The sequence below is a fragment of the Orcinus orca genome, chromosome X, assembly GCF_937001465.1.
Source record: "Orcinus orca chromosome X, mOrcOrc1.1, whole genome shotgun sequence".
Lineage (NCBI taxonomy): Eukaryota > Metazoa > Chordata > Mammalia > Artiodactyla > Delphinidae > Orcinus > Orcinus orca.
The window spans coordinates 6,677,034-6,691,190 of record NC_064580.1 but is presented as its reverse complement, the minus strand read 5'-3'; the positions used below and the strand labels follow the sequence as shown (position 1 = coordinate 6,691,190).

The following is a 14,157-nucleotide window of genomic DNA, read 5'->3' as shown; positions in this document are numbered from 1 at the left end:
TCTCCAGGGACTGAGTCCATCACTGTAAACGCAGTTCCTTGTCCAGACTCCGCACCTGTCCAATGCAGCCCTTTATGCACGATTCTTCACGATTAGTATGACCCTAAATATACGACGAACTCCTCTAGCTTCACAGTTTGCTGACTACAAGTAAATGTTTCTCTCTCTGTTTTTTGGGGGGACGTGCCGCAAGGGCATGCGGGATCTTAGTTCACCAACCAGGGCTCAAACCTGTGCCCCCTGCAATGGAAGCGCAAAGTCTTAACTACTGAACTGCCAGGGAAGTCCCTAAACGTAAAAGTTTTTTTCTTTCTTTTTTTTTAACATCTTTATTGGGGTATAATTGCTTTACAACAGTGTGTTAGTTTCTGCTTTATAACAAAGTAAATCAGTTATATATATACATATGTTCCCATATCTCTTCTCTCTTGCGTCTCCCTCCCTCCCACCCTCCCTATCCCACCCCTCCAGGCGGTCACAAAGCACCGAGTTGATCTCCCTGTGCTATGCGGCTGCTTCCCACTAGCTATCTACCTTACGATTGGTAGTGTATATACGTCCATGCCTCTCTCTCGCTTTGTCACAGCTCACCCTTCCCCCTCCCCATATCCTCAAGTCCGTTCTCTAGTAGGTCTGTGTCTTTATTCCTGCCATATGACCCAGCAATCCCACTACTGGGCATATACCCTGAGAAAACCATAATTCAAAAAGAGTCATGTACCACAATGTTCACTGCAGCTCTATTTACAATAGCCCGGAGATGGAAACAACCTAAGTGTCCATCATCGGATGAATGGATAAAGAAGATGTGGCGCATATATATACGATGGAATATTACTCAGCCATAAAAAGGAAACGAAATTGAGCTATTTGTAATGAGGTGGATAGACCTAGAGTCTGTCATACAGAGTGAAGTAAGTCAGAAAGAGAAAGACAAATACCGTATGCTAACACGTGTATATAGAATTTAAGAAAAAAAAAATGTCATGAAGAACCTAGGGGTGAGACGGGAATAAAGACCTTCTTGTCTTTCCACAGAGCTACTTACTTCCCGCATGGCTCCGCCTTGAGAGCCTGCAACCAACCCATCTCTATCCTGATCTTACAGGGAGGACACCAAGGCTCCCCGTGCGGCCCTGCACTCTCCCTAGGTACCCCTCTCCTGGAGAGGGGGCGGGGAAGGTTCACTAAATCACCTCCCACCATCGGGTTCTGAGCAAAGGGAAATCTACAGAGACAGAAAGGAGATTAGTGGCTGCCTGGGGCTGGCAGGGGGCGCAGGAATGGATGACATGACATTCCTGAAGACGTGAGCGATCTTACTGTGGAATGAAAATGCTTGAAACCTGGATGATGACCGATGACTGCACCACTCGGTAAAATGACTAAAAATCCCTGAAACTGTACACTTGAAGTGGGTGCTTTTTTTGGTATGTAATTTACACCTCAGTAACATGGTTCCTGAAAATCAACTAGACCTTAAATGGGATTTAGCGATCTTCTTCGTGAAATTTATCACCACAGGTGGCCATCTACAGCCATCCCAAGGCAAAGCAAACATCTATGGCAAATCCAACTAAAACAAAGTATCACATAGCTTGCAAAAGGAATGACAGCCCAACCTGAATCTACAGTGTGTCCCACTCAATACTAGGAACTACAGAACAGCCGAACTGCCCAGTGGCAGCAGTGCGGACAGAGAGAAATTCCGCTCTGATGAACATCCGGGCCACCAGAAACCCATACAGAAAAATACATTCCTTGTCCAAAGATAGAACATTCAATGGAAAAGCAAACACAACAGGTAATTCAAGAAGGTTGAACATACTCTTCGATAGCAAACTATGAACCAAACCCAAACTTCCCTTAAAGCAAAAGCCACGCAGAAAAATGGGACCCCAGGGCTTCCCTGGTGGCGCAGCGGTTGAGAATCTGCCTGCCAATGCAGGGGACACGGGTTTGAGCCCTGGTGTGGGAAGATCCCACATGCCGCGGAGCAACTAGGCCCGTGAGCCACAACTACTGAGCCTGTGCGTCTGGAGCTTGTGCTCCGCAACAAGAGAGGTCGGGACAGTGAGAGGCCCGCGCACCGCGATGAAAAGTGGCCCCCGCTCTCCGCAACCAGAGAAAGCCCTCACACGGAAACGAAGACCCAACACAGCCAAAAATAAATATAAATAAATAAAAATTTAAAAAAAAATGGGACCCCAGCTTACCCCTCTATTGTGCCAGGAGCTGAGAAAATTAAAATTCACAAAGGACAGCTTATTCTGTGCACCATTTCATGTTTAAATATGAACTGGGAAATAGTGAAAACATACAGTCTCTAGTTTTATTCAGTTAACTTTTCTGGAAACACAGGATGATCAAAAATTACATAATGGAATTAAAAACTATTAACTATTGGGTGGACAGAAGCTGTACTGACTGAGAGAAAAAGGAAATATTTCCATGAGCTAATCGTATCCTATATTTAGTTTGAGTATACTAATGTAATTAACCAGGGGTGTACAATTCCGCTAACTTCAAATTTCCAGTGGTAAAGCCTCACATACAATTATCTGAACCACAACTGATTTTTATTTTTGTGGGAAAATGAAGATAGCTGATTCTAATAACCCGAGCTTCCCAAGAAGAGTAACTGCCTCCCTGACGGAAATGATGTGAGTGGTAATTCACACCACCACAAACTCATCTGTTTTCAGATCTTCCCTCAAAGGTTAGCATACCTGGAGATTTCACGTCCCGTTGACACAAACATTTGGTGCTACTATTCCCCTACATTCCTGCTCTGTACACCTGCTCTGTACACCTGGGCCTCTAACTCCCAGAGGGTATACACAGGTCTCTGCACTTCATGAGTACCTGAGGTACGCATTTAGGAAATAAAATCAAATTTTGTGCCCACTTCTGCGAACAGTCTCAGGATGCGGCTAGTCTCTGATACATCTCTGAATATTATTTAGGGTAATTTGGCTGGCAAATAATCAAATGAATAATTATTAGAAAATTATCAACAACAAAGACAGAAAAAGATTCCTGTCCAGACCTGAAGCGACTGACCAGTGTCTAGCTGACCTGCTGGCAAGAAGTCAGGACATGGACAAGGCTCAAGGAAACCGGCTAAAAGCAAAATACTTTGTGTAATTTCTCCCTCCTCTTAGATGGGCAGGCACGGGGCAGATAAAGGACATTCCCAAAGACTTTCATTAAAACTAAATTTGTTACGGGAGCTTAAATGTCCTGATCTCTGGAGAGCAGAGACAAAGGTGCATAATGTAGATGTCAAAAATTCTACTTCCTGGGAATTCCCTGGCTGTCCAGTGGTTGGAACTCCATGCGTTCACTGCCGAGGGCCTGGAAGGCCTGGGTTCGATCCCTGGTGGGGGAACTAAGATCCCGCAGGCCACGTGGTGCAGACAAAAAAAAAAAAAAATCTACTTCCTGCTTCTCCTCTCTTCACAGTAGGTGCGTTCTGAATATTACTGTAAAGAGAAGCAATTTTTTTTTTAAGTAGGAGACAAATATATCCGTTTACCAAAGGACAAATGAATGTCCACGTGGATCCTGACGACTGTGAAATGACGTGTGGCCCTGGTGCCCCGACGGTACAGAGAACAAGACCAACGTCAGCTTCCCTTTACATACAGAGCTATGCTGCAAACTCATTATCCACAAAGGGAAAAACAGGCACAAACACCGAAAATCACACACAAAACCGAAGCTAACGTACCAATCATTTCAAATTAAACAAACAAAAAGGCTGGTGCGGAAACCTGGAACTACTTGCGGTCGACACTTAGCGTCATGAAAACCAAAGCTCCAGCCGTTCTCAGCAAACGACCTCAGCCAAAGACCTGCAGTCTGGAGGTGAGTCCTATGTCTCACCTCCACAGGCCACAGTGTGGTCTGGGGTGTGAATGTAACTCTTGTATTTATTTACTCTCTGTAACACCAGTAATACAGCATCAACCAAAATGACAGTTTTCTCTTTTAAAAAGCCTCTAATGTGAAATGCAAAAAATAAAAGATGTAATAACAACCACGATGGATGAAATATGTTTCTGGAAGAAAACAACAACAAATAAACAGCCAGACTGAAGGCACCGAGAGACTTTTATCACAACCCAGTTCCAGCGCTATCTCCCATCTTTTAAAGTTTGAATCACGTATTTGACAAAAAGCCTGGTTCCTGGGAGCCCTGAGGGCATCCGTCAATGAAAGCAGCTGATTTATAAACAGAATTAAGTGATTATGAAAACACTGCCGCGCCATGAAATGCTTAAAAAGCACAGCATTGTTCCAAAGTTTCCTCGTGCACCTGCAACTGAGATATTGTCATCTGGTTCTGAAACACAAATATTTTTTCAGCTTTAAAAACGCGCACAATCCTGTAGATCCAAAACGTGCACAGCACCCTGTCAGCGTATGTTTCTTCCCCAAATCACATCATTAACAGCTGTGCCTCTGGAGGTATGTCCAATCTTTAAGCTGTCAGATCTCAGTCACAACACATGTGTGTGTGACACACACACGCACGCACACACACACACCCCCCGTGGCAGGTGAAGCCAGACGGAAAAAGGGGAATACATCTGTGTCCCACTTTATTCAGGGACTTCAATATCAGCCCCTCTCACCTCTGGGGACCCCATCAGTGATCTCTAGATGCTTTCTCATTGCATATCCCTCTCAGTGAAAACCTTTTAAGCATTAACTCCAACTCACGTAACGTATTAACTAGAGATAACACTCAACGATCATTATATGCATTTCTCATAGACCACAAATAGACATTTTGTAACTATTACATAAAAATAAATAAACAGAGAACTTAAGTTTCTTCCTGCACTCCAGTAAATCTCATTGTCACTGCCAGAGATAATGATATCCAGTCCACTTGGGAGCCCACTTTGTGAATTAAAACCTGAGACAAGGCATTTCTGTCACCCTCTGCCCCAACTAAACATGGAGACTACTGGTTTCAAGGAAATGTCCTAGGAGGCCCATGAAATTTACCAGAGTCCCATGAAATCTATCAGGCGAGTCTAATTTCCACAGGCCTCTCCCCTTGTTCTCATCTGGTCTACAACAATTTCTGTGATGCCCTGGACACATGAGATCATTACTTCTTATTTTCATCAACTTCTGAGCTGAGTGCCCCTCCAATGCTGTTTCTCCTGGCAAGGCTTTTTGAAGAATTACGCTACAGATCTCTAGAAATTGTTGAAACTGGCACAGAATCATCGTGCATCTTAGAAATACAAACCTAATGTGATATTTTTTCATAATCAAATTAGGAGCTAAACCAAAGCGTGTCTCCCAAGACTGACCTGGGACTGTCAGAGACTGGCAACCGTTGTTTTTACATTGATAACTGTGAATACTTGAGTCTTTACCAACACAGAGTTGGCATTCAAGTTTCAAGGGATTAAAATGCCTGATAAGATTCTGCTGTAAAAAGAACCTAAGGCAAGGACCCAAGTTTATTCTGTCTCCTAAATAAATCAAATGGTAGAGACATCAATTCTCTACTCAGTTGCTTTTCTAAATACAACCCAAAACTCGGCAACCACCTGGAACTTTATAGGTGCTGAGAATTATGTTTGCATACCGGTGCTACAGATGTCTGCATCATATGAACGGGGTAACATCCCTCCAGCTCCACTTTCTCATTTCTCATCTTCAAACGGATGTCAAGATAACAAGAGTACCTCGAAGGGTAGAGCTGATCTGGCTAAGGCTAAAAATCACCCCAACGCACTAGAAACAAAAAGCACTGCTCAGTTACACGGAATTTTCTCCAGTTCCCAATCGTGACTTACGTAGTCTTACCATATTAAAGTATCTGTTATTACTGATTTAAGAAATAAAATGGCATCACATACAGTAAGCTTCTTTTGCCCGAATTTCCATCTATCGGAAAGTTTAAACAAGCAGAAGTGTTTGCAAACTGGATACCGGATGTTCACACAGACTCTAAAGCCCAATGACAACCTGCAAGTCTGTAATAGTTATGAGTTAAGCTCTCCAAGAAGCGGACAGTGTCCCTCTAGCCTTGCTTCAACATGGATGAGGTTGGGTGTCCAGGTTGCAGTAGACATAAGGAAAGCCTTCAGTATCTTGGAGAGAGAGAAGGTGATCACGCCGGCGGGGGGGGGGGGGGGGGGGGGGTGCCGCTGGGAGAGTGCTCACCTCCTCCTGCCTCTGTATTCTCCCTGGGGGTTGGCGGAAAGTATTCCAGAAAGGAAAGTGCTCAGGGCTGGCTATCTGGGGTCATTTTCTGGGTTCCAGGCTCAAAAGAAGTAAGCAAAGAAAACTCTCATGTTTTCTTTTCAGGATTCCAGCTCCATCCACCACGATAGGAAAAAATGACAGGAATTCAAGGCAGAGACACTCTCTTCTAAACACTATGAATTTTGCCATGAGCATTGTTTGTGCTTATTTTACGGGGTCTCCTGAGACTGGGAAACTACAACACTCATAAGAGTTATTCAGAGGCACCCCACAGCCCAAAGTGTCTTCTGAACTGCTCGGGCTTTTTTTTACAGTAACTTAGCGATGTTAAGCTGAATATTGTTTACTTCAATCATGGGTAAAACGATAGTTAAAGCATGGAACATAGTTTACCCAAACTGCTAGTTAATATAAAACCACCATAATCCTTAACCTACAAAAGTGTTTTAAAAAAAAAAGAGCCCACGCAACATTTAACGTATGCCTTTTCCACATTACAATCCGCACACACGGGGTAGGAGAGGCCTCAAGATCAGCTCATCAAGCCTTTCACTTGCAAGTGAGGACACACACAGGTTCAACAACTTCACACAAGCAGGCGGGCAACCCAAGGCAGGACACAACTGACCCAGACGCCAGGCGAAGGATCCTCTAGAAAACACGATATTCCTTATTCGATCACAAACAGTGAAATTACGACCCAAGGTAAAATTCCGGTTCACCACCACACAGAAACATAGATGTAGGAATTCATTTCTACAACAAACTAATGCAAACACAACTGGATATTTTTAGCACGTTATCAACCCACTGGGAAAACCACGCCTCTTAATGTGTGTCCTGTTTTTGAAACTAAAGACATGAGTCTAACCTACTGATACATTTTACATAGTACTGCTCCAAAAAGTCTCTGAAAGTGCATCCAAAAATGTCCCATCTCAACTGATTTGGCAGCAACGATCAACTGGCGTAGGAAATGCGCAAATCCTACAGGCGGCTCCAACATGACACCTGATACTTTTTCACTATGATTTCTTACAAGTATTAAGAAACTCTAAGTTTTGGCTTTTCCTTGCTTTTGATAAAATCCACAGTGCAAAATCATTCTGAGGAAAACACACGGGCCCAAGTGTGCTACAGTATAAAATTCATGAGTCAAGGAAGGTGCTGAAGAGTGGAGAGATTCACTATTAGGCATTTCATCCTGAGTTAAAATGCGATTACCAAGACCAGGAGAGCAGAGCTGATGGGCAGGTGCCCCAGGTTAGGGGCTGAGGGAGTGGGGAGTGTGGAGGCAAAGCACCGCGGACACCTCTGGGGTAACGGAATTTAGTTGTTTGGTATCCTGATGATGGTGGTGGTTACAGAAATTTAAGCATGCTGAAATTCATAATTTATCATATAGTAAATTTAGGAAATATATAGAGGATATACATGTGTCTGTATATAGCATGTGTGTGTGTTTGTGTGCGTATGCCAGCCCTGAAATTTAACTTAAGGGTGGGGGTGGGGAGGGGAGATAAGAAAAGCAAGCAAGCCATTGATGGAGACCACCGTAACTAAAAAAGATATATTATTATTTTTGTCATCATTGGATATTTCCACACCAATTCCCAGCTTCAGAGTAGAGGAAAACCTAAGGACACTGAGCTCCAAGCATGATCATGATAAGAATCCTCCTTCTGTTAATACAAGCCTGAGAAACAGGTTTTATTTTCTTTCTCTCTCAAGAAGAAACCTAAGGCTAGAGAAGGTAACGGATGTGCCCAGAGGCAGTGAGTGCATGGTGAACTGGCTGCAAACCAGGTTTCCCTGCGACCATGTCCCCGACCCCATGACCACAGGAGCCCACAGGGCCCCCAACCAGGCTGGGCCTGGCGCTCCTCTGGGGGGGTAACAGGACACGGGGCCACGGGCTGGCTCCGGAGGACCAGACTCCAGGTGCCAGCCGTGCCCAGCCCTGGAAGAGGGCCCCACTGCAGGTCCGCACCCAGCTGTCCCCCCGGCCCTTCCCGAATCAACTATTCACAGGAGAGGACGGGGCCTGAAACAGAAGCCACGGTCCTGCCAGCAGCAAACACCTCCCACCCTGACCTGTCCCCGCCCACCTCCCACCCTGACCTGTCCCCGCCCTCCCAAACGGAGGTTACCCCGAGGCCAGGTTAACCGACATTTCGCTGGGCACAGAGAGGGTCCGAAAACAGGAGCCAGGAACCGGTGCTCCCCTGATAAATACCCAAGTCCCAAGAAGCCGACCAAAAGTGAGACCTGGTCAATCTGCAATGACATCAGCAAAACCAACAGGAAGGCGCCATGCAGGAGCGCTGGCATCGGGGCCTCTAAACTACTCCAGTTGAGACAGAGCTCAGGGGACTCGCAGCGCCCCCCCTCCCGTCCCCAACACCTCCTGGCCTTGCGCCGCTCCCGTTTCTTTCTTCTCAAAGGCCATCCGCTTCCCGCCGCCTCCTTTCCCTTCTCATTTACTTCCTAATGTATCCCAAAATGGCCTACGGGAGCCGTGAGAACCACAGCGCCGGATACCTATCTTGACGTCCACCTGCCTGTGGACCTTGCTCGAAACAGGACTGCACAGCTGACAGCAGAACTCAGGGCTGGTGTCTCCACCCTAGCATCACGGGCATCCAGCGCCTGGTCGTTCTCTGGGGTGGGTCTGTCCCGTGCCCTGTGGGATGTTACGCAGCATCCACGGACCCCCCGCCCCCCCCCCCCGGGATGCCAGGAACATCACCGTCCCCCTCCCCCAACGTGTAACAACCACACGTCTCCAGACATTGCCAAAAGCTGCTTGACGGTAGGGGACCAAACTGCCCTGAGAACCATGGGCTGACTACAAGCTTCCAGAGTTCAAGGCTGAACAGACGGCCTCCGTGAACAACCATCTCCTCTACCTTCGTCTCTAAGTCACCCTTTCTCTCGAGCCTGCGAGTCGCCCTCCAGCTCGACCTCTTCCCTCCAAGGACCAAGAACAAACCAAAGCCATGGAAACGGAACCCAGCTTCCTCTATCAGAAGAAAATACTCTGTCCTCTGTTTTCAAGTTTAAATTTGCTCCGATTTAACTTTTCAATGGCTTCCAGTTCACATCTGCAATCTTCAATCAGGCAGCGGATTCCCAATAAATATCTGATGCCGGCGATAACTGCACGGGAGGGCTTTGCAGGAGGCGGCCGCCTCCATGGCCAAGTTCCCGGGGAGCACACTCCTTAATGACGGCATTTTCCCCCTGAGGTCTGAAACTCATTTTCTCAGAGCAGGCTCTCTTTTCCGTCTATAAACATGTTGCCTGTCTGTCCCTTCCCACACCCAGCATTCATTTTGGTTGCTGGGTCTCTTTCTGCTAATGTGGCCAGGGCCATCCGGTTGGTCGAGCCCCATGGAAAGGATGGACAGGACGCAAGGGCCAAGGAGGGCCAGACCCGAGGGAAAAACTCACATCCAGTCTCCACTCAAGAGGCCAGTTACTTCCTTCACGCTAAACATAGTTATGGAAAAAAAAAAAGTTTATCTTTCCAACTTAAAAAAAAAAATGTTTACAAAATGACTTTAGTCTTGCTTCCCGATTGAAACTATTTTTTAAATGTCTTGGGCGGTGAAAGATTAACAACTTATTGGAAGTCACGTACTCTTCTTTTTTACGGGAGAAAAAGGAGGCAAATGCAAGGTATCGGGGACACCACACCTGGGACGGTCTCGCCTCACAGGGCAGAGCGATCGTGCTTGTCCTCTGGCCCGGGTCAGGCCTGGCAATAACCACGTGTGCAGAGCCCAAGACGCAGACACCTGGCGGAAAGCTCAGAGGGGGCAGCCTCAGGGTTGGGGTGTGGGGTCCTCCCTCCCAACAGGTAACTGAGGAAGGGTCTGAACTCCTGACACTCGGGACCTACGTGAGATGGCTCTTGGGGGCCTGGCTTCCCTCTGCAGGAACCCATTGCCCGCCTCTGGAAGAGTATCATGGATATCCCAGGTGTCTCAAAGGCTTGACAGGTCACAGCAGTCCTGAGACAAGGCAAGAGTGAGGACAAATGGCAGAGGGCGATCTGGGAAGTCACCTCTCACAGATGCAAAACTGGTTTTCCCCCCCAACCACAAATAAAATTTCTAATAGGCTGCTATAAAAAAATACAAAAGACTATGCAAAGAACACACCAGCTAAGTAATAAAAATAACATCCTGACTCAGGGACCCGTCTACAGGAAGCGGCCAGCGCTCAGCCACTTTTTAAAAATACTTTGACTACTGTTAAGCCTCACTTTGTTGGAAGGATTCCTGATCAGCCTTTTAATAACAGAAGATTTTGCCCTCAAGAAATTAAACCTTAAAACTTAAGGCCTAAACTTGGGGGGAGGAGTCGGTAGCCCATGGTGAGCAAGGCTTTAAACGTATCAGGTAAGGCCTCTAATCACCTACGTGGGGCTTCACTGACGGTGACACCTTGGGCTCCCCACCATCCCGAGAGATGTGCGCCGCGACACACACAAAGGCGGGCCACGTGGGGACTGGCTATGCCATTTTTCAGATGGGGAAACTGAGGCAGAGAGCCACTAAATGCCATGTCCAAGGTTAAATACTCAGTGAGAGACTCTAGCTTGGAGTTCTGGTTTTCTAAATCAAAAGTGATCCAAACCACCTCAATCTCAAAAACCACAGCTGTCAAATCTCACTGAAATCACTTTCCTAGGTCACCTGCTAGCTGAAATGCACCTGCCTTTCTTTTTAAAGTCTACCAGTAAATTACTTCAAACTCTTACAGCCTCTCCCCTCCTCCCACAAAAAGTAGACTAACTCTCTTTACTGCCTTCTTTATTAATCCTTACTTGCAGTAACTATAGAGAATCTCCCTCCCATAGAACGTTCTGCAAGTTCTGCGCTGTCCCAATATGGCGGCCACTAGCTACACACATCTATTGAGTATGTGAATTATGGGTAAAGCACTGAAACAACAGAGTTGTTTATTTTAGTAACAACAGAATGGTTACTGAATTTTAGTTAATTTGAATCTAAATATGCACATGTTGGCTAGTGGCTGCCACACTGGATAATTAAGCTATAGACAAAAACAATCTTTCCACTGTGGTGGACATTTCATGATTTCTGTTGAGATTCATCTAGGTGTATAAACAGATTTCAATGTAGGTTCTTCTGTGTGGGGGAGAGAGAGAGAGAGGGAGGGAGGGAGGGAGGGAGGGAGAAATTGTGTGTGTGTGTGTAATTTAACGAGCTTGTCTCCAAGTGGGAAGATTCACACAATGTATACACAGGAAGGCAAGATAACACCAAGCTTAAGAGGTGGGCTTTCAGAATCAAACAATCCTCCCTCCACCACGTATTAGCAAGTCAGTGGACTGTGAAGCAGGAAGGAAATAACTGCTGCACACAGGGTATTAAGTGCGTGTAAAATCCTCACTGCATGGCATTAGAGTAACATTAGGAAAATGATTCCACCTGCACAATACCAACAGCTAAAACTTACAGGCAGCTCTGTAGTTTTCAGAAAACTTACACTTACATTCCCTCTTTCTGCCCTTGCACTACCCAATGAGTACCACGATTTCAGTTCCCGTTTTTATTTTTACACACATAGAAAACGACACTCAGAAAAGTTACAGGACTTGAAGGTCAACGGTAGAGCACAACAACAGGGTGGGCCCTTTCACTAGTTCAGGCCAAACGGGGACAAAGACTGCTTTTCTAGCAAAGCATGGTGTCCTGATGCAGGTGGACTCAGGGGCTCTATTCCCCTTTCTGCTGGCCAGCGCTGAAACCCTCCGAACAGCCCACCCAGGTAGACTCATGACGCCATCACACAGATGAGAAAACTGAGGCTCCCATGGTTGAAGGTGAAGACTCGGGACCAACCAGACGCCACACACTTCATTTAAACACCCAAACCTTCGGGAGGGGTGAGCTTGGGAAGACTTAAGGGTCAAGGTGAGAAATTTAAATGGGGGGTGTTGACAATTCCTGGAGTGACTTAAGCCCCGGGCAGAAACACAAGAAGAGCCAGCCTGAGAAGATCCAGTGACACACACCCTGCTGTGCACAACACCAAATCAACACCTGAAGTCTCCATTTTCATCCCACAGGTGTGCGTTCCCTTCAGCTCTGGAATATCCTTAAGGGGCGATCTTCATAAGTGGGTCAAGTGATGCACTTCAACTTTTCATCCCTGGACTCATTATCCAGCTGGGGGGTTTTCCACGAAAATCTGCCGGACGTTTGAGATATTAACATCCCTTAACATAAAAGCGTCATCTTCACGTCTCAACTGTTCCATACTCAACATTCGCCCCCCACCCCCATCGCGTCTTTCCTAGGAATGACTGGTTGTAAACTTTTCATAAAATCGTTCTGGGCCATTTCCTACCCCGAGACCACCGTTCAGGACTGAAGAGGGGCGCTCCCCTCCCCCTCCCAGGCTGGAGTCCCGCCCCTCCCCTTTCAGGTTAACCCAGGGACCCAGGCGGCGCTCCTGGAGAGAAAAACATCCAGCAGTCAGGTCAAACCACATGTGACAAAGCAAAGCAGAAACCGTGGCACAAGGGACAGAACATGAAGCTTGTTTCTTTGGGGGTTCTGCTCTACAACATCAGCGACAGAAAAGAAAAAAAAAACCCACCTCCGACTCTAACTTTGTGGAATTTCCAAAGCGAGGGGCGCGGAAAATGCGAGGCCGTGCTAAGAACGAGCCCTGGCGCGGGCCTCACAGCGCACGGACAGCGCACGTGAAGGGCAGGCCCTAACCCAGCGCCCGCAACTGTCACAGACCCGGCGACCCCCGAAGGCGCGCACCACCCCGTTCCGAAAGCCGGCCCCCGTGGGCAAGGTCCCCCTGGTGAGCAGCGCCCGGGACGCGAATCTGGAGGCACCCCTCCCCCAGCCCGGGAGCAACAGGTCTGCAGCCTCCCCAGGCCGCGCTCCGCAGACCTGGCCAGACCAGGGACGCCCCCCGTCCGCCGAAGTCGCCCCCAGCCCGCGCCCCTCGCTCGGGCTGAGGATCTCCCGACTTCGTTGACAGTTTCTGCGCCTCGGAAACTGAGCCGCCCAGGGCCCGCGCCGCCGCGCTTCCAGCCGGCCCGGGACTGGCCGGCCCGCGCCCGGGGATGAATGGGGCTCCCCTCCCCCCACGGGGGATCCCGCGGCGGCGCAGGTCCGTCCAGCCAGCCCCGGGTTGGGCAGACAAAGGGGCACCGGGGGACAAATCGAGCGCTTCCTCAAACTTGCCGGCCGCCTCCCCCTCCCCGAAACAAAGGAGCCCCCCCAGCCTCCGCCCGCCCCCAACGCGCCGGCACTTTGGGGAGCAGCCAAAACGGGGTATTGTGCAGCCTGCAGGGAGCGCGCCGCACCCCAGCCCAAGCCCGGGAGACACTGGGGGACCTGCCCCTCCAGAGCCCCGGAGGCGGGCGGAGCGTGCGGGAGCCCCGGGCCGCCGGTCTGACCCCGGAGGGAGGGAACCGCCGGCCCCCACGCGGGACAAGTTCGCGCCACCCCGCCCCGCCCCACCCCGCGCCCGGCCGGCCACCCGGCCGGCCGAGCCCCGCACACTCACCTCGCCGCGAGCAGCGCAACTTGCGGCGGCGCCGCCGCCCCGAACCTCCCTCCGGCCGGCCGTCTCCGAGCCCGGGCCGTGCCGCGGCCGAGGAGGGCCCGGCGCCCGGAGCAGCCGCGCGCCGCCCCCGGGCCGCCCCCGCCCCGCCGCAGCCGAGTCCCCGAGAGGCGCGGGCGCTGGAAAGTTTCGGATGCCGAATGGCGGCCGAGGGCGCTGCGGCGGCGGCGGCGGCAGCAGCGGCGGGGCGGGGGCGCTGGCGGCACCTCGCTCCCGAGCGCAGAGAGTGCGGGGGGGGGGGGGCTGGGGCGGGAGCGGTGGCGGCGGCAGAGGGCGGGACGGCGGGAGGGACCGGCA

The 14,157-nt window shown here is 49.1% G+C and overlaps 1 protein-coding gene across 4 annotated transcripts in view; it reads right to left on the bottom strand.

Annotated features, from left to right (window-relative positions):
• The window catches only part of TBL1X (transducin beta like 1 X-linked), a 227,141-nt gene extending 213,199 nt beyond the window's left edge, over nucleotides 1-13,942 (bottom strand). For 3 of the 4 annotated variants that reach the window (XM_049704929.1, XM_012531503.3, XM_033420229.2), the window contains exon 1: nucleotides 13,804-13,942. The gene's annotated coding sequence lies outside the window, so the exon portion shown is untranslated. Of the gene's footprint in view, nucleotides 1-5,614; nucleotides 5,764-13,803 lie in introns of those variants that run through there. The other variant, XM_033420225.2, reaches the window with a different exon arrangement.
• Nucleotides 13,943-14,157: the final 215 nt, after the last annotated feature.